The sequence below is a fragment of the Macaca mulatta genome, chromosome 13, assembly GCF_049350105.2.
Source record: "Macaca mulatta isolate MMU2019108-1 chromosome 13, T2T-MMU8v2.0, whole genome shotgun sequence".
In the NCBI taxonomy this organism is placed as follows: domain Eukaryota; kingdom Metazoa; phylum Chordata; class Mammalia; order Primates; family Cercopithecidae; genus Macaca; species Macaca mulatta.
In genome coordinates this window covers 106,757,425-106,776,947 of record NC_133418.1, presented here as the reverse complement: position 1 = coordinate 106,776,947, position 19,523 = coordinate 106,757,425, and positions in this window count along the sequence as shown.

Here is a 19,523-nt window from a genome sequence, read left to right as displayed (position 1 = left end):
ATGAAGGAAGAATGGTATGAGTCTGGCATGGAACAATGCCTTCTCTCTAACTAGTGATTATCCATTATTGAATAGAATGGAGAAACATATTACATGAAGTTGGGCCAATTTTTAAAACTCACAGTCCCCATAGGAGGGAAAACAATAGTTCATCATTAGTGGTGAAGAAATTAGAAAGTACTAATCTCTGCCCGGTTCTCATGTGTGTTCACTGTACCATCAGCTTAGTGGTTCAGGGACATCAGGGACAAAGCCAGATGTCAGATAACTGAGTAAGATCCTGGGACATCAAAGGTCTTGAGCATCCATCAAGCCCAGGCCTACTTTTATTTCTGCATCTACAACAGAGCTTCAATGGAATTTTCTTTTATAATGAAAATATTTTATATCTGTACTGTCTAATATGGCTATTGAACACTTAAGGTGTGGCTTATGTGACTAAAAAATGGAATTTTGACTTTAAATTTGACTAAAACTATTTAGATTAATTCAAATTTAAATTTGTATGGCTAGTGGTTATCATATTGGACAACACAGAAAGGATTGATTGACTCCTGAATTCCATGGCAGAATGCTGGTTTGACATATTAACAGTGTTCCTCTCATTGATGGCAGTTTCCAGGAAGAGGTCATCTTTATAAATCATGCTTACTCTTTTCAATAGGAATTAAGGACAACACAGGCTACCAAGTTCAGAGCTCCTTAGAACTGAATGTTTCCAATTTCTAGTTTCTGGCTACACCTGAAGGGAATTCTTGGGTAAAGCAAATAAATGAACGAAAAACGAGAACCAAACAAATAAAATACACTTTAGAAATGGTGACCAAGTTTCTTAGATGCTATCAGTTGATACAGGTGATCATTTGGGGCACTTATTTCTGTTTTTAATTCTCAGGATCTAAATCCTTATTAGCAATGGGATGAGTTATAACATGTTTTATTTTCATACTGTTCATTAACTTAGCCATGGAAATGATATTTATTCATTAAAGTATTCAAGATATGTATATGAAGAATCGTTATCCCTTCACAAGCTTGACTAAGTTCCAATGTTCTGTTCTAAGGTGGGGAACACTTGCTTTTCCCACACTGTTGAGCTGCCTAGTTTTTGAGAGCAGTATGTTGAATCAGGACCTATGTTTGGGGGACCATTCCAGGGTCCAGCCTGACACAGGTGTTAACAGAGGTCTTATGACTTAGTAAGCCAACAGTTGAGATTGGCCTGGTTTGGAACCCATCTTTCCACTTTCCTCTAAGAGTACAGGCTGATGTTTTGCAATCTTGCTCTTTTCTTTGTAAAGATTAGACTGGATTTTAATTTTAACCTAATACACCTCAATAAAAGTATGATTAGGAGACCCTACCATTTGACTTTCCATCAAGCCTAGTATTTCAAGACAGGTTACAACATGTTACCACTGGGATTGAAAATACTTCTATTTCTTACCTGCTGAATAACTTGCTTCTGATTGTATTTCTTCTGAAAATCTCTTCTTTAGTAACTATCAGTGATGCATTATGTAAAAAAACTGATCAATTTTTCATCATAATCTATATTCCCTAAGAAGAACAAGGCAGAATCTCAGCTTGCCAAATAAGGCAATTAGCAGATGATACTCTTGAGGACTCAACAGAATTTGATAATTCCCAATTGCTAAGTATATTAATAAAAGCTAAGAAATATCTTTGTTGTTAGCAAAAAAAAGATATTGGTAAACATTTCTTTTTTGTGTTCTAACAAAAGGGAGGCCATGTGAAAAGCAGATTTGTATTTGTTTTACTTTTAAATCTGTTCAGTGTTATGTGGTGTTTTAGTTCATTTTCACACTGCTATAAAGAATTACCTGTGAATGGGTAGTTTATGAAGAGGTTCATTTGACTAACATTTCCACATGGCTGAGGCAGCCTCAGGAGACTTAAAATCATGGCAGATGGTGAAGGGGAAGCAGGCAGGCACCTTCTGCACAAGGCAGCAGGAGAGAGGAGGGGAGGGGAGAGAGAGAGAAAGAGAGAGAGAGAGTGTGAGTAAGCATAAGGGGGGATATGCCACACTCTAAAACCATCAGCTCTTGTGACAACTCACTCACTATCATGAGAACCACATGGAGGAAACTGCCCCCATGATCCAATCACCTCCCACCAGGTCATTCCCTCAACACATAGGGATTATAATTTGAGATGAGATTTGGGTGGGGACACAGAGCCAAACAATATCATGTGGAGAGCTAAGAAATAGATTAGAAAGGGTTTCCCCATAAGAGCCCATAATCCAGCTGGACATGCAGCTTATGTCACAGTGCCTCATTTCACTTACACATTTTGCTCTGTGACTTTCATCAAATTTTATTTTAATGAACATTTTTTTTTCCTGAATTAGATTTGCCAGAGCTATAGTTCTACTTTTGTTATTTACTCAAAGTAAAAAATGTTGCAGCTTTTTCACTCCTGTTGTTTGGCAAGTAGAAGGGAGTATTACAGCTCTTTTACTCCCACCACTAGTGAGCTCCAGGTTCTTGTTCCATAACCAAGAAGAACAAGCCATGCAGACACCAGAGACTGAGTAAGGCAGATTTGGATGTATTAGGTGACAGAAAAGGTCTCAGCAAGAAGAGGGAACTCAACAGAGGGTTGCTGACTGCAGGGATTTTTGGAGTTTTCAATGGGCTGGAAAGAGGGAGGAGTGTGCTGACTGGTCTGCAGGCCAGTTTGGAGAAAGCATCACTCAGAGAGAGAGACATGATAGTAGAAAGAACCAATTGGAGGCAGAGGTGAAGGCTTGGTCCAGGACCAATCAGGGGCTGAAGTGAATTCTTGGCCTGCCACAATCAGGGGCTAGAGTGATATTCCACTTTATGTAAACAAAAATTTGGCCAGTTGCCAATCACAGAAAGGTAGGTATATACAAAATAGGTGAAAGGTATCAGGAGGAAACGTGTGCAACGAGACAAAGGTGCGCCAAGGAAAGAGAAATGTGTCCAAAAGAGGAGTGGAATTTGTTCACCTGGGTTCACAGAGTAGGCATTTACCATTCAGGGACACAGGCTCTTTTTTTATCTGGGACCTGCAGCTTGATTTTCAGGCAGTTCTGGGTTTGGAGTTTTGCTGAGGACCCACCCTAACTCCCTGCCTGATGGTTTTCTTTCTTCCTCCTCTCTCACAAGCTCTTAAGTTTTAAAAATAAACTATATTATTTTAAATTTATTAATTTTAACTTATTTTTATTTTTCACTTCTATTTTTCTTAGGACTTATGTACTTATTTAACTTAGTGGTGGCAGTGGTCTTGATTATGACTTCTTAAGTTTAACATCTAGCCTCTTTCTTTCTATTTTCTTTCCTTCCCTCTTTCCTTCCTGATACGATTTGGCTGTGTCTCCACTCATAGCTCATCTTGAATTGTAACTCCCGCAGTTCCTACATGTTGTGAAAGGAACCCAGTGGGAAATGATTTAATTATGGGGGCGGTTCTTTCCTGCACTGTTCTCATGATAGTGAATGAGTCTCCCAAGACCTGCTGGTTTTAAAAAGAGGCGTTTCCCTGCACCAGCTCTGTTCTCTTGTCTGCTGCCATGTGAGACTGCCTTTCACCTTTCACCATGATTTTGAGGCCTTCCCAGCCACAAGGAAGTGTAAGTCCATTAAACTTCTTTATTTTGTAAATTACCAGTCCCATGTATGTCTTTATTAGCAGCATGAAAATGGACTAATACAATAAATCAGTACCAGTACAGTGGGGTGCTGCTGAAAAGATATCCAAAAATGTGGAAGTGACTTTGGAAATGGGGAACAGGCAGAGGTTGGAACAGATTGGAGGGCTCAGAAGAAGACAGGAAAATGTGGGAAAGTTTGGAACTCCCTAGAGATTTGTTGAATGGCTTTGGCCAAAATGCTAATAATGATATGGACAATGAAATCCAAGCTGAGTGGTCTCAGATGGAGATAAGGAACTTGTTGGGAACTGGAGCAAAGGTGACTCTTGTTATGTTTTACCAAAGAGACTGGTGGCATTGTGCCCCTATCCTAGAGATTTGTGGAACTTTGAAATTGAGAGGGATGGTTTAGGATATCTAACGGAAGAAATTTCTAAGCAGCAAAACGTTCAAGAGGTGACTTGGGTGCTGTTAAAGGCATTCAGTTTTATAAGGGAAGCAGAGCATAAGAGTTCAGAAAATTTGCAGCCTGACATTGCAATAGAAAATAAAATTTCATTTTCTGAGGAGAAATTCAAGCTGGCTGCAGAGATTTGCATAAGTAACGAGAAGCTGAATGTTATTCCCCAGTATAATGGGAAAATGTCTCCAGGGCATGTCAGAGGTCTTCATGGCAGCCCCTCTTATCACAGGCCCAGAGGCCTATAAAAGGAACAAGTGGTTTTGTGGGCTAGGCCTAGGGTCGCTCTGCGGTGTGCAGCCTAGGGACTTGATGCCCTACGTCCCAGCTGCTTCAGCCATGTCTTAAAGGGGCCAGTGTAGAGCTCAGGCCATAGCTTCAAAGGATGCAAGCACCAAGCCTTTGCAGCTTCCACATGGTGTTGAGCCTGCGAGTGCACAAAAGTTAAGAATTCGGGCTTGGGAACCTCCCCCTAGATTTCAGGAGATGTATGAAAATGCATGGATGTCCATGCAGAAGTTTGCTGCAGGGTGGAGGCCCTCATGGAAAACCTCTGCTAGGGCAGTGCAGAAGGGAAATGTGGGGGCAGAGCCCCCACACAGAGTCCCAACTGGGATACCACCTAGTGGAGCTGTGAGAAGATGGCCACTGTCCTCCAGACCCCAGAGTGGTAGATTCACCAACAGTTTGCACTGTGAGACTGGAAAAGCCACAGACACTCAATGCTAGCCAGTGAAGGCAGCCAGGAGGGAGGCTATACCCTGCAAAGCCATAGGAATGGAGCTGTCCAAGACCATGGGAACCCACCTCTTGCATCAGTGTGACCTGGATGTGAAACACGAAGTCACGGGAGATGATTTTGGAGCTTTAAGATTTGACTGCCCTGCTGGATATCAGACTTGCATGGGGCCTGTAGACCCTTTGTTTTGGCTAATTTCTTCCATTTGGAATGGCTGTATTTACCCAATACCTGTACCCCCATTGTACCTAGGAAGTAACGAACTTGCTTTTGATTTTACAGGATCATAGGTGGAAGAGACTTGCCTTGTCTTGGATGAGACTTTGGACTTTAGACTGTGGACTTTTGAGTTAATGCTGAGATGAAGTAAGACTTTAGGGGACTTTTGGGAAGGAATGATAGGTTTTGAAAAGTAAGGACATGAAATTTGGGAGGGCCCAGAGTGGAATGATATGATTTGGCTGTGTCCCCACCCAAATATTTTGAATTCTAACTCCCACAATTCCCATGTGTCATGGGAGGAACCCGGTGGGAAGTGATTGAATTATGTGGATAGGTCTTTCTGGTGCTGTTCTCATGATAGTGAATGAGTCTCATGAGATCTGATGGTTTTAGAAAGGGGAGTTTCCCTATATAAGTTCTCTTCTCTTGTCTGTTGCCATGTGAGATTTGCCTTTCACCTTCTGCCATCATTGTGAGGCCTTCCCAGCCATGTGGAACTCTAAGTTTGTTAAATCTCTTTCTTCTGGAAATTGCCCACTCAGATATGTCTTTATCAGTTGTGTAAAAACGGACTAATACTCCTCCCTTCCTCTTCTCACTTCTTCTCTCTCTTTCACTCTTTCTAATATGTTTGCTTCTGAATATAGCTTAAGTTCCAGTATATAAAATTAGAAAATTAACATTCCTTTTGTTTTCTAAATTATTTTATACTGATTTTCCTCTTTTGCCTGAAAATTTATAGGAGTATTTTAGTATTCCTCAGCACTTGGACTTTTTATTTAAAATTTGTTTGACCACATTGTTAGAATGTATTCTCTACAATATCTGTCTTTCAGAGTTTATTGATAATTGAATTGCTTTGTTTTATTCCAGCTAGTGTTCAATCAATTTTTATAAATATTTCATGGACACTTGAAAGGGATGCATATGTTTTGTAAAGCACAGCATCCAGTAGGAACCTATTGATTACATCTTATTATATACTTCAAATTATTGATAGCCATGAGATGGACTATGAGTAGCATGCAAAAATCTTCCTCAATATGTGTATTTTTGTTAGTTTTTATATTTTATATTTAGGAAGGTACTTTATTTCAAAACTATGCTATTTCTCACATCGAAGTTTATGACTCATGTTTTAGTTGTGAACGGATCCACTAATTAGTATTAATTAATAATCTCTGCTCTATCGCTTAACATCTTAAATATATTGAATGTTGTTTAATATTACCACTACTGTTGTCTTTATATTTGCTTTTGCCTATTTATACTTTTACTTTAGCTTTCTCTTATGAAGCGTATCTTGTAAGTAATGTGTATTTTTTAATTTGATGTAAGGTATTTGATTTTTAAAATAGAACTTAAACTATTTAAATTATTGTAATGCTGACATGTTTGGTCTTGTTTCAATCATCTTGCCCTGGCTTTCTGATTTTTAGGGATTTTTTGTAATTCTTGTTTTTCTGATAATTTTTTGCTTCGTTGTTTTCACTTTAATGATTTGAATGACAGAATAATATTTCCAACTCAAAAAATTTAGGCTGGACATGGTGGCTCATGCCTGTAATGCAAACACTTTGGGAGGCTGAGGTGGGTGGGTTGCTTGAGCTCAGGTGTTCAAGATTAGACTGGGCAACATGGCAAGACCCTCTCTCAATAAAAAAAAAAATGCAATTTTTTACATTTCTAAAATATAATTGGATAAGCCATTTTTGATATTAAAGTTATTAATGAATCTGGAAAATAAATAATTTTGTAACCAGGGAAATGAATGCCACTTTTACATTCTGCTCTGCTTCCCCCCTCTTTTTAAAATTGATTCCAGAATTTTACAATTTGGAATCCAGATATTGTTCATGAAAATTTTAAAAAGTGGTAAAAATTTGTGACTTCATAATAAACACACACAAACACACCACACATCACACTTGCCATACACACATACAGGCAGTTTTCATGTTAATATGGGACTGTAAAAAATTACTATCCACCTAAAACACTACCAAATGATCTTATGATTCTTCCATGACCCTTTTTGACAAGACATGTATAACTCTCTCATTGTTAGCTATATAATATATAGGGAAATGAAAGAAATAGTAAAACTAATATTTATTACATGATTTTTAAAAAAAGATTTACTGATATATAATTCATATATTATAAAATGTAGCCTTTTAAAGTGTCTAATGGAGTATTTTTTAGTATATTGAGAGAGCTGTGCAACTACCACCACGACTTAATTTCAGAACATCTCTTCACTGAAGAAAGAAACCCCATTCCCAGTAGCAGTTACTCCTTATCCCTCGCTGACTCCAAACCATGGCAGCCACCAATCTAATTTTTGTCTCTGTGTATTTGCTTATTATGGACATTTAATGTAAATGGAATCATACAATATATGATCTTTTGTAACTGACTCTTTCACTTAGCATAAATTTTCATGATTTATCCATATTGGAGCATGTATCAGTATTTATTCCTTTATGTGGCCAAATAATATTCCATTGCATGGATATACCACATTTGGTTCATCCATTCATCAGTTGATGGACAAATTTTAAGCAACCAAATAATAAGTGACCAAATAAATAAGTGGTTGAGTATCTCCTCTAATAACCATGTTGATCTTATTTTTCCAAGATCCACACTAAATTCAGAAAAAAACCAAAGGTGTCTTTTACAACTGAACCATCTTCCAGGTTTCCCAGAGAGCCCCTGGAAAACACAGAAACTTGTTGTTTTCCTTCTAATTATGTTTGTTATATATGCTTCATGTTTTTAAGATGGCTTAACATTATGGAAGTGCTGCAGGGTGAATGTCAAGTGAAAAAGTGAAGATTCTCTTTCCATATGTAAGTGCTGGTTAATTTTGTTCAGATAAAAGTTAATTAATATAAATATATTAGAGACTGTACTGTTTTCAGGAAGAATCAAAAGGTCCTGGAGATTTGTCAAGCCATGCAAGGATCATAATATGTCTTTTCCTACAGATTAAATATTAATCAAATTCTTATGGAATAGTTATGTATGGTATACTCTGAAAGATAGTTTTAGTCTCATTCTGATACTTCTGGTTACTGTGCTATTTATTCTCATCATCAAGTAGTTTTACTTTCCCCTCATGCTTGTCTGAGGAGCTCTTATAAGCTATAGAATAGAAATGAAATCTTCAGTTGTCCAAAGATGGACAATTTTAGAGTCTTGTGGTAAGAACCATGTCAAGTACTCTTAACTATTTATACTTCAAAGAATAGATGTGGATATAGGTTCAAAACTGACATTGCTTAGACAATTGTCCCATAGCACCAGGAGACATGTTATATTTTGAGGCCTCTTTAGAGTTGAAAGCAGATGACTCTATGAGAGCAGACTGCAAAGATCCAGCAAAACAAGAATTAATTACATAGAACTAAATGAATTTATGACAGCAAACAAATTGTGGTTATTTTTCCTGCAATATCATCAGCAGTTTTTTAACATTCAAATTTTAATGGGAACATGAGGACATCCTTTATCTTTCTTTTTGATTTATCTTGAACCCTGCGTTGAGTAGACAACAGAAATAAAAACTTTAAACAATAAAATTGTATTCTTCCTGATTACTAAGAATTCACAAACAAACGGTTTTACTGGGTCTCTTTACTTGTAAAATGGCAATATAGTAATTTTTGAAGGTTCAATAAAAACTTTATTTTGCCACAGAGGCTATATCTGGCCAGTCATATTTGAAAATAAATCTAATTTGATTAGTTATGACAAATTCACCATTAAGAAATAACACTCTACTTCATCTCTGTAGGACAAAAATCTACAATGTGAGCTATAATTTCATAATACTGGGGCCATAATCAATCATATATATGAAGCGTGGAACCAGGACTCATGAAGTCCTTTCTGGAATCTCTTCTGGTGCCTGTTCTATGGCTGATAGCATTCCAATCTTACAGGTAAAAAGTAAGGTCACTTTCTGGCGGGCCAAACATTTTAGATGATTTTGGGGACCTCAAGAAAAGAGAATTCACCTACATTTGTAGGTGATGCAGGTGAAATAGGGTGAAGATAAATTTTGGGGGTTTGGTTTCTTAGCCTCAGAATAGGAGTAGGAATAACAGAGGTTTTTAAAAGTCTACTGTTATCATTATGAAGCCTCCAGTCAGAAGTTAATTTTCTGTCCTTAGTAGTTACTCAACACATTATGATGCTGGATTTATGACATGGATACTAATGCATTGCCACATTTTTTTGTTGGTAAATTATCAAGCCAAAACACAAGAAAGCTAGCCTTTTTGGGATCAACAAGAACCTTTAGAGATTATTTATAATCACTAGGATTAAGAAAAATTATCAAAAACTTGGAAATAAGTGAAAAAGGTGACTGCATGTCCTTTCAAAATACCAGAGCATTGTTTAACAGACCTACCCAAGGACCGTTTAATTTTTAGGGGTATAATCATTTGTTTGACTTCTTACATATGATTGATTAGGGCCACAATATTATGAAATTACAGCTCACATTGTAGATTTTTGTCCTACAATGATGAAAACATTTTTGTGCATTAGAAAAGATAAACCCAAATGTTGAAGTTTTATTGCTCTGTCAATTATTAAGTAGTTATATTTCTAACCCAGCAGTTATTGTCCAGCATTTATTTTTCAGAGATTATATATATTCATTTTCTTGAATTCTCCTGTGAACCAGATTTATTATCTTGCCAAGTCCCTTATTAGTTAGTTGACATATGTTTATTCTATAATTTTATGAATCATGTTTTTAGCTTTTTCAATATGATATTTTGACACTATTATCTCTATTTACCCTCATTACCACACAAAGTTTAAGAGTAAGGATCTTTTCCCTTCTTTTGCTCTCTAAAAAGAAGATTCCTTTCAATAGGAAGTAGTCTTTTTTCAGATAAAGGAACATTTTCTCCTATTAATGTTTTTGTTTCTTGTATATATTTTTAGTTTCCAATAATTTTGATCTCAGTGTACTCTATATGCTATTTATCCTCTCTTCTTTCATCATCATCATCTTTGCTCTTTGATCTGCATCTTGGACCAAAGATCTGTAAAACTTTCCTTCCACATGTATTCAGCTTTTAGGGAAGTAGATTCTGCTTTGCCCAATTTTCACAAAAAAAATTCAATTTCGTACATGCGTTTTTAGTTACTTTTAATCTAATTTTCCTTGGTGCCTTTTTAAACTCAACTTTCAGTTTAACAACTCTACCCCTTATGACTTTCTATCTATGTTTTGAAGTCATGTTTCCTTATATTCTATTGAATCAAAGCCTATATTTTATGACATATTCTGTTTATTATAGAAAAGTTTTTGTTTTTCCGAGGTTGAGTTTTCCTCTCCACTTTCAGGGTATTTCTCTCCTTATATGGCAGGATGTGTGTGTGTGTATGCGCGCTGTCTAGGCTGGCAATAATTCTTTGTTTTCTCATCTGTCAGTGAGGAGAAATCTCTCAAGACCTGGTGTCTGCCAATTTAAAAAAAGACATAGATTTCCCTTGACCTTCTCCATCCACTTGCATGCTTATAGATCCCAGAATAGCTTTAAGTCTTGTGTCTGAATTAATGCACTAAGTCCCTAGCCAAGTTTTACTTTCTTACCATTCCTCATTTGGTGCAGCCCTGATAGACTGCCGACATGGCCTCATTTCCTTACTTGAGTAAGGAATATCCATCTCTGGGGCAGCACTTTCCAAATCAGACTGTTCCTCAGAATCATCTGAAGAACCTAAGAGGTAAGTATATTTCCCAGATCCCATCTCATCTTCACTGAATTTTAATCTCTGGAGGTAGGACTTGGATTGCATTTCTTAAAGGTTTCCCAAGTAACTGTGATGCAGCTAGTGAACAATCCCATATTTAAGAATAACTGGGCCAGGTGCGGTGGCTCACGCCTGTAATCCCAGCACTTTGGGAGGCTAAGGCGGGTAGATCATGAGGTCAGGAGATCAAGACCATCCTGATTAACATGGTGGAACTCGGTCTCTACTAAAAATACAAAAATTAGCTGGGCATGGTGGCGGGTGCCTGTAGTCCCAGCTACTCGGGAGGCTGAGGCAGGAGAATGGCGTGAACTAGGGAGGTGGAGCTTGCAGTGAGCCGAGATCGCGCCAATGCACTCCAGCCTGGGCGACAGAGCAAGACTCAGTCTCAATAAAAACAAAAAAACAAAAAGAATAACTAAATGTATCTGTGACAATTTATAACTTTGGTTTCACCTATAATCTCAGCTGGTCTTACATCCAGAGTTCACCTATAGCACTCTATTGGCCATGACCACACCTAGTAATATTTCTTCTACCCCAAATGTTGTTGCACAACAGAGTTGCAAGCTATAAGTGGATGTAGATGGTAATGGATTGAGAGAAGAAAGAATAAACCCTACTTATAAAAAAAAGAATCTTCATAATAAGGGAACAGTTTCCTGATTTCCAGTTTTATATAGAACTAGGCCAATGGAATGAATTGGAATTATATTCACAGCTAATTCCTAGCTGGCCAAACTCGGCTGTTTTAGAACATGAGTTTCTCTCAATCAGTTGTCTTATAGTTTCATTTAATGGACCTTGCCCCAAGGCTCCAGAGTTTGCTGTCCTTTCCTAGATAGCAAGATGCCTGAGTGCAGCAACAATGACTCTCCGACTCTGTATTTCCATCATCTCCATGGTGCCTGACACGTAACCAACTTTCATAGATATGTGCTAATGCCAGAATTAATGGTTTTGGTGATTGCTTGCCTACACTCCTCAGTACTCAAAGTTATTACTTTGTCTGTAATGTCTGCAAACAGTGTCTCACTCTGTTGCCCAGCCTGGAGTACAGTGGAGCAATCTCATCTCACTGCAACCTCTGTCTCCCAAGTTCAAGCGATTTTCATGCCTCAGCATCCCAAGTAGCTGGGATTGCAGACAGTGCACCACCATGCCCGGCTAATATTTGCATTTTTAGTAGAGACAGCAGTTTGCTATATTGACCATGGCCAGGCTGGTCTCGGACTCCTAGGCTCAAGTGATCCTCCTGCCTCGGCCTCCCAAAGTGTGGAATTACAGATGGAGCTACCACACCTGGCTTACAATGGACATTTTAATAGGAAAATAGGAAAGGTACTATATCAGGGCCTGTAACGTGATAGACCACTTCCACCCATAAGCTCTGTTGTTAATTATCTCATCAGAAAAATGAGAAATCATCTTGGAGTGTGTACTTGAGTGAGAGCAGAGAGAGGAAGAAACATTCAGAAAACTGCATCTTTTATATGCCTTAGAGATTGCAAATTACCTTGTTTTAGTAACATTACATTTCAGACATCAGCAACATTGCTGTTTTTATAAACTTGATCTTACAGCTTTTTTATTTATGCCATGCTATAAAGACACAAAAACATAACACCAAATTGATTCTAACCTCCAACATACTTTTTATGAAAATTTAAATTTGGATTCACAGCAAGGAGTGAGATTTTCCTTTCTTTAGGATCAGACTGAATAATTAGTTTAGTAATAAACTTAAAGCAGAAAAACAAAGATAGCACTTTCCTTATGTTGGCAATTCAGTTTCCTCAAAACTGTTTTACTAAAAATTATGCCATTTATTTTAATTTTTTTAAAGAGTGAAGATTGCTTATTTAGAGTAAAGTTATTGTTTGTTTTGTTTTTGGTCAATCTCTTCTTTTTATTAAGTGACCTATTCCGAAATTATTTTTTAAATAGGAATTTGCATGTCATCTAAATTTGAATACAAATCTGGTATGTAGAAATTCTGATTAAGATTAGGGTCCAGGTGTGGTGGCTCACACCTATAATCCCAGCACTTTGGGAGGCTGAAGCAGGAGGATTCCTTGAAGCCAGGAGTTCAAGATCAGCCTGAGCAACAAAACAAGACCCCCATCTCTATAAAAATTTTTTAAAAAACCACTAAGTAGACTGAGAACATAAAATATATCTTCTCTTGCTTTTATGAGCTGTCTGACATTTGAAGTAAGTCTGTTGTCATGCCTATGTTTCACGTCATATATTGCCACAGGCCATGTTTGGATATCTGGACTTGTGTTTTTTTACCTTTTATGTTTGGTTTGGTAACTTTTAATGACTGAATAGAGAAATGTGTAAATAATTGGAAAATGATTTTAAAGTATTATATTTTTCTCAGTCAATTGGAATTCATAAAGCATATCCTGTTAGAAATGGTGTAGATGATGTATGCTTTCAGAGGACTAACCATTTTTAAAAGAGAAAGCACATTACCATCAGTATATTTTTCTTGTAGCATAGGACAAAGTGACAAAAAGTAGATAAGGAAGGATTGATATGTGTGTGAATGGGGTGGCCAGGGGGTGCCTATTGAAGTAAATACCATATGGGTAAATTATATCTAGCAGGGAGGTCTGTAAGCATTAGCTACATTTATGTTTGTTTTTAAGAATGACAAAAGCAAAAAGACATCATTGAGTCAGTAATTTGTGTACATGTATTTATGTTCTCAAGTGCTAACTATGCTATGCATTGTGCAGCTGGTCTACTGAGATGGAAGAGGCTGTGAGGAAAGAGTCAAGAAAATGGTGCTGGGCAGCTCTGGGAAAGTAAAAAAAAATCCAACCTTATTTTGAAAAATACATGCAGGTGCCAAGGAAAATTTATACACATACCAAATTCTAACTGGATTTCAGCCAGATTATCTTAAGACATTGAGTCCCAATGGCTTTTTCTTTTGTGCTTATTTTTAAAAATTACATTGAATTGTTACTTTTTTCTTCAAGTAAACCTATTCTGTGGCAGCTTCCAAATATGGCCAATCTGAAGAATAAAAACACAGCCTGTGGAACCTCAACTATCCACGTACCAGCAGGGGAGGACACAAGTGTATCTTCTCAGGGGTAAAGTTAACGTTGTGTGAAATTGTGGGAACCGGCGAATGACTTGATCTCACAGTGAAGAATATCATAAAGAGTGTGTCTTATAGCTGTGGCTGGTAGGATGAGCTGCACTGTCTTCCATCTCAGGCATCACCCATTTTATATCTAATAAGCTTTGTCTGAGATGGAAGACTGTGCAGCTGGAAACAAGACATGTATAGTCTAGGATGAACCCCACTCACATGAGAACATTCCCTGCTTCCTTTGCTGCCAGCTTCTTGCTGGAAGCCAGACCAACAGCACTGATCCTGCCAGCCACAGCTCTAAGGAGTGCCAAGATGAAGCCAAATGGATTAAGGCAGCAGAAATATTATCTGTAACTTCTGACTCCAAGTTATGGGTGATTTGGTTGGAGTGTGAAATGAATACCCCGAATTTGGAGGACTAGGTGTGCTTTGCTTTCTGGAGCTGTCTGGTGTTGGCCAAGCATGTCTCTCTCTGTTCAGTTCATCTCAGAGCCTCCCCATCTGTGGTCTAAGTTGGACTTCTTCACAGCATTGGTGGTTTCAGGTCAATTGGATTTCTTACATGGAAGCTGAAGTCTTTCAAAATGATTATCCTATCTAGCATGGTGGAAGCTACATTGTCTTTTATGATCTAGCTTCACAAGTCACTCAGTATCATGTCTGGTGCATTTGATTGGTTATAAGCAAGGCACGAACATACTCAGATTCAAAAAGAGGAGTATGAGACTCTCTCTTGATAGAGGAGAAGGAAATATTCTAGAAAAACACATGGGGTTGGAGGTACTGTGGAAAACATTTTTGGAAGGTTGCAATCTGCCACAGTCATCACCAAGCCACTTGTGGGAGGCTTCGATCACCAGTCACCTCTGCCTCTGGCTGTGCTTGTTATGTTCTCTCGTCACAAGGAACTTGTCCTCTGAGATGCGGCTTTCACATGAGATCTAGAGATTGTCCCTTATAATAACTATTTTAGGAACAGAGACTCAGGTAAGTCTTTCCTAGTGTCCTAAAATCACACCATGCTGCATTCTTCTAAATCCGAGCTAATGTGCCTTCATGAACATGTATCTGGTGGCTGACATTGTGGCTTTTCTTCTCTGAAAGTGTGTCTGCATCTGTGGGCATATGAGCAGAGTGGGTCAGGAGGACAGAGAAAAGCAGGAGGAAGAGAAAAAAAGCACAAGTATGACAAAGCAGAATTTGAGATCTCTCTCATCTTCTCCGAGCCTCCTGAAGATGGTACTGGGCCTGTGGGTTTTGGAGAGGCAACCAGATTTGTTATCTAGTTATCTAGTCACATGCCAGAATATTTGATTCTCTTGTTTTATTCCAAAGCGTTTAGTAGAGGGCTATTTAATTTTTCCTGGCTGATCTCAGCTGTGCTGCAAAGAATTAGACATTGACCAGAATTTCTTCTGGGGTATGGAGGCCAGCAGGGTAGTTGCAGCCATGATCTGTAGGACTCCTAGGGAGAAAGTGAGTCTCCTTCATTTACTCAATTATTCAGTCCACAAATATTCATTAAGTGCCAACTACACTGCCAGATTCTTTTCTAGGATGAAACAACAGAGAGCAAGACAAAACAAAGAGTCTGCCCTCATGGAGCTTCCATTTTAGTGAGTGTATTAGTCAGTGTTCCCTAGAGGGACAGAACTAATAGGATAGATGTATATACAAAGGGGAGTTTATTGAGTCACAGGATCACAGGGTAAAGTCCCACAATGGGCCGTCTGCCAGCTGAGGAGCAAGGAAGCCAGTCTGAGTCCCAAAACCTCAAAAGCAGGGAGGCTGAGGGTGCAGCCTTCAGTCTGTGGCCAAAGACCTGAGAGCCCTTGCCAAATCACTGGTATAAGTCCAAGAATCCAAAAGCTGAAGAACTTGGCGTCTGATGTTTGAGGGCAGGAAGCATCCACCATGGGAGAAAGATGAAAGCCTGAAAACTTGGCAAGTCTAGTCCTTCCACATTCTGCCTGCTTCATTCTAGCCACACTAGCAACTGCCTACCCAGATTGAGGGTGGGTCTGCCTCTCCCAGTCCACTGACTCAAATGTTAATCTCCTTTGGCAACATCCTCACAGACACACTCAGAAACAATACTTTGCATCCTTCAATCCAATCAAATTGACACTCAATATTAACCACCATAGACAAATAAACACATAGATACCTATAGAGATGCACACTCTGGAGAAAAATAGCAGGTAATGCAATACAGCATAATGAGGGTATTTAGATGGTGACTCTGAAGAGGTGACATTTGAACAGAGACTTGAATTAATGGAGTTGATTCAAGTCTAGATCCCCTGCCTTCCTCATCATTTAAAAGAATTGTTTAAGTGAATGCATATTCTGGATTTTTCTTTCAGACTATAAATGTTTGTTATATGAAATGATTTTTCCGTGTGCGTGTGCGTGTGTGTGTGTGTGTTTGTGTGTGAGAGTCTTACTCTGTTGCCCAGGCTGGAATGCAGTGACACAATCACGACTTACTGCAATCTCAATCTTCTGGGCTCTAGCTATCCTCCCACCTCAAGCTCCCAAGTAGCTGGAACCACAGACATGCACCACGATGTCTGTCTAATTTTTAAAAATTTTTGTAGAGATAGGTTCCCGTTATTTTGCCCAAGCTGGTCTTAAACTCCTAGACTCAAGCAATTGTCCTGTCTTGGCCTCCCAAACTGTTGGGATTACAGGTGTGAGTCACTGCACCCAGTGTAATTTGTGTGTTTTAAATACTTTAGTCACTTTCTTACATATTAACAAAGACTAAACAATAATTACTGGCCAGGAGTGGTGGCTACCGCCTCTAATTCACCTTGGTAGGCTGAAGTGGGAGGATTGCTTGGGCTCAGAAGTTCAAGATCAGCTTGGGCAACATAAAGAGGCCCCGTCTCTACCAAAAAAGAGAGAGAGAGAGAGAGAAATTATTTGGGTGTGGTGGTGCACGTCTATAGTCCCATCTACTCTGGTGGGGGAAGCAGGAAGATCGCTTGAGCTCAGGAGGTGGAGGCTGCAGTGAGCTGTGATTGCACCATTGCACTGCAGCCTAGATGATAGAGCAAGACTCTGCCTAAAAATTAATAATAATGAAAATTATTATTATAATTACTAATTCAATGATTAGTTCCCTTACTTTACAAGTATAATTTTTCTCACTACATTTATTTAACTCTGTATTCCTTTGGCCAAGAGATGAATTTTTATTACTTTTTTCCCAAGGATGATGAGGGATTTTTGTGGTACTGATTGGGCCTAAGCAGAAAGAGGCAGTATGACACTCAGAAAATAATGTGATCACTCTAGTTTGTAATTTACTCTTCATCTGCCACTTGACAGCAGAGTAGTCTTGAAAAAGTCATTTAAGTTCTTTCAGCACAGTTTTTCTCATCTGTAAAATGGAGGATAATAGCTAATTTCTAAACATGTTGCGACTCTACAATCATAAATTCCTATAGACAAACAGTAGTGTTTTTTATTAGTGATATTAGTCCCTAAGGTCTAGGACAAGCTGGTATACCTAGTAAAGATTGAGTCATCCCACATCAGTAAGACATTGAGGAAACTTCGTTGCTAGGATTTTTATTTCTCATGTTTCAGTTTAACCTGTAACTCTCAACTTCTCCAACAGCTCATATGTAACCAAAAACTATAGCATGTGTTACACTAAGAAGCTAAGGGATTAGTCCAGGTCACTCAGCTGGTGGATAGTAGAGGTGCAACCAGAATCATCTTTTCCTGACTGTGCTGAACATTGTCATGAGAGATTAAGTGACTTTGACCAAGTCTTAGGACCTAGACTTGATCAAAATGCTCAAGTCCAAAATGGCCTCTAAAAAATGGTGTAAGTTACCAGGTGATTAATTTTTGCTTTTAAGATATTTGGTCAGTACCAAAATAAATATCTCTGATTTTTTAAGAAGGAAGGAAAATTATTTGATGAAGAGAAGCATGAAAGGTAAAATTTGTCACTGACAGATCATAGAGAATTCAGCCTTGGCCGGGCAAGGAGGTTCACGCCTATAATCCTAACACTTTGGCAGGCCAAGGCAGGCAGATCCCTTGAACTCAGGAGTTTGAGACCAACCTGGGCAACATAGTGAGACCCCCACTTCAATAAAAATAAATAAATAAAAAGAGAATTCAGCCTTGCTGAAATCATTAGCCTTTTCTTTTATTTTCCACTTCTGAACATGATATAACTGGTCTAACTGTGGAATGTAAAAATCAGTAGTCAAAAAGCGATACTCGAGCCTTTTAAATCTGATTTTAGACACCAGTCTTCCCCTTAGTATCCAGAAAGCTGTCAATAGTCTTACAAAGAGGAAACTAGATGTTAGTTGTTTAAAGGAAAAAGCAGTAAATAATCTCTGTATTTAAATATTGTCACATTAACTCATTTTTGATTGTGAGAACCACTCTTTCTCAGACAATACAACCTGGAAATGCACGTCCTGTGACACTCACAGTGGCTGGAGTCCTCCTGTGGGGAATGTCTGAAGCTCCATTTCTGGCCATTTCTCAGCTCACTGCCAAAGTGTCCATCTGGATACCTATTACTGCACATTACAACCTGCCTTGTCATCAAATAGGGATATTTTTTGGCTCTGAGAGATCTGTGGAAAAAAAATGCCTATATTTCTTTTGTTTTTGCTATAAAAATAAAAATGCTCTGGTAGGCATTTTCTCCTGATGTATCAAAAGTCACTTCCATCCATTGATTTTCAGAATGCCTTCATTGCCACTTTTCTTCATGGTCTGGAGAGATTGAGTGACTTGACCAGTGTTTCACAGTGATTTAGAGGCAGAGTTAAGATTGAATCCTGAGTTCCCTTATTTTTTCCTCTGGTGTACTAAATTACTACTTTATGCAACCTTTAGGTTCAAATGCCTCCTTTCAGCTCCTAGCTCCCCACTTCATTTCTTAAGAATGTCAGAAGTTACACTTCTCTTCTAGAAAAGTATTCATAAATGACATGAAAAATTCTCATTATTACCCATGGAATACTTCACATTTGTGTGAGTATTTTAAACTTTCTTTGCAAAGCTGTTAAATGCTCTCAGGATATAAAGTAATTAAGTAATTATTGAATTTCTTTTTTGCCTGCTTGGATACTAACAGTGATCTTTTTAATTTCAAAGTATGACAAATTTACTTGCACCTTGGTAATTTTCTACAGTGCTGTCATTCCACTGAGATGATCTGCCATGTGACCTTTTCATATTGTCCCCTTGGGGACATGCTGACACTGAGGTGCCTCAAAGGCTGATGTTGCTGATCCTGGTGTACTATGGTGTGCCTTCTTACATATGCACTACCTTATTTGAGGCAAGAGAGGAATGAAAATCTTGAAAGTAGTATCAGTAGGCTCTGAAATAATTATTATACGGCAATTGAGAAACATGTCATATCAGTTGTGTTTGAATATTGTCTTAGGGTTCTCCCCCCCATTAAAAAAACAGAACCAATACGATACACACACACGCACACACACACCCACACACACGAGGCATCTTCAAAGAGTTCATGGAAAATGCATGTTATATATTTAAAAAA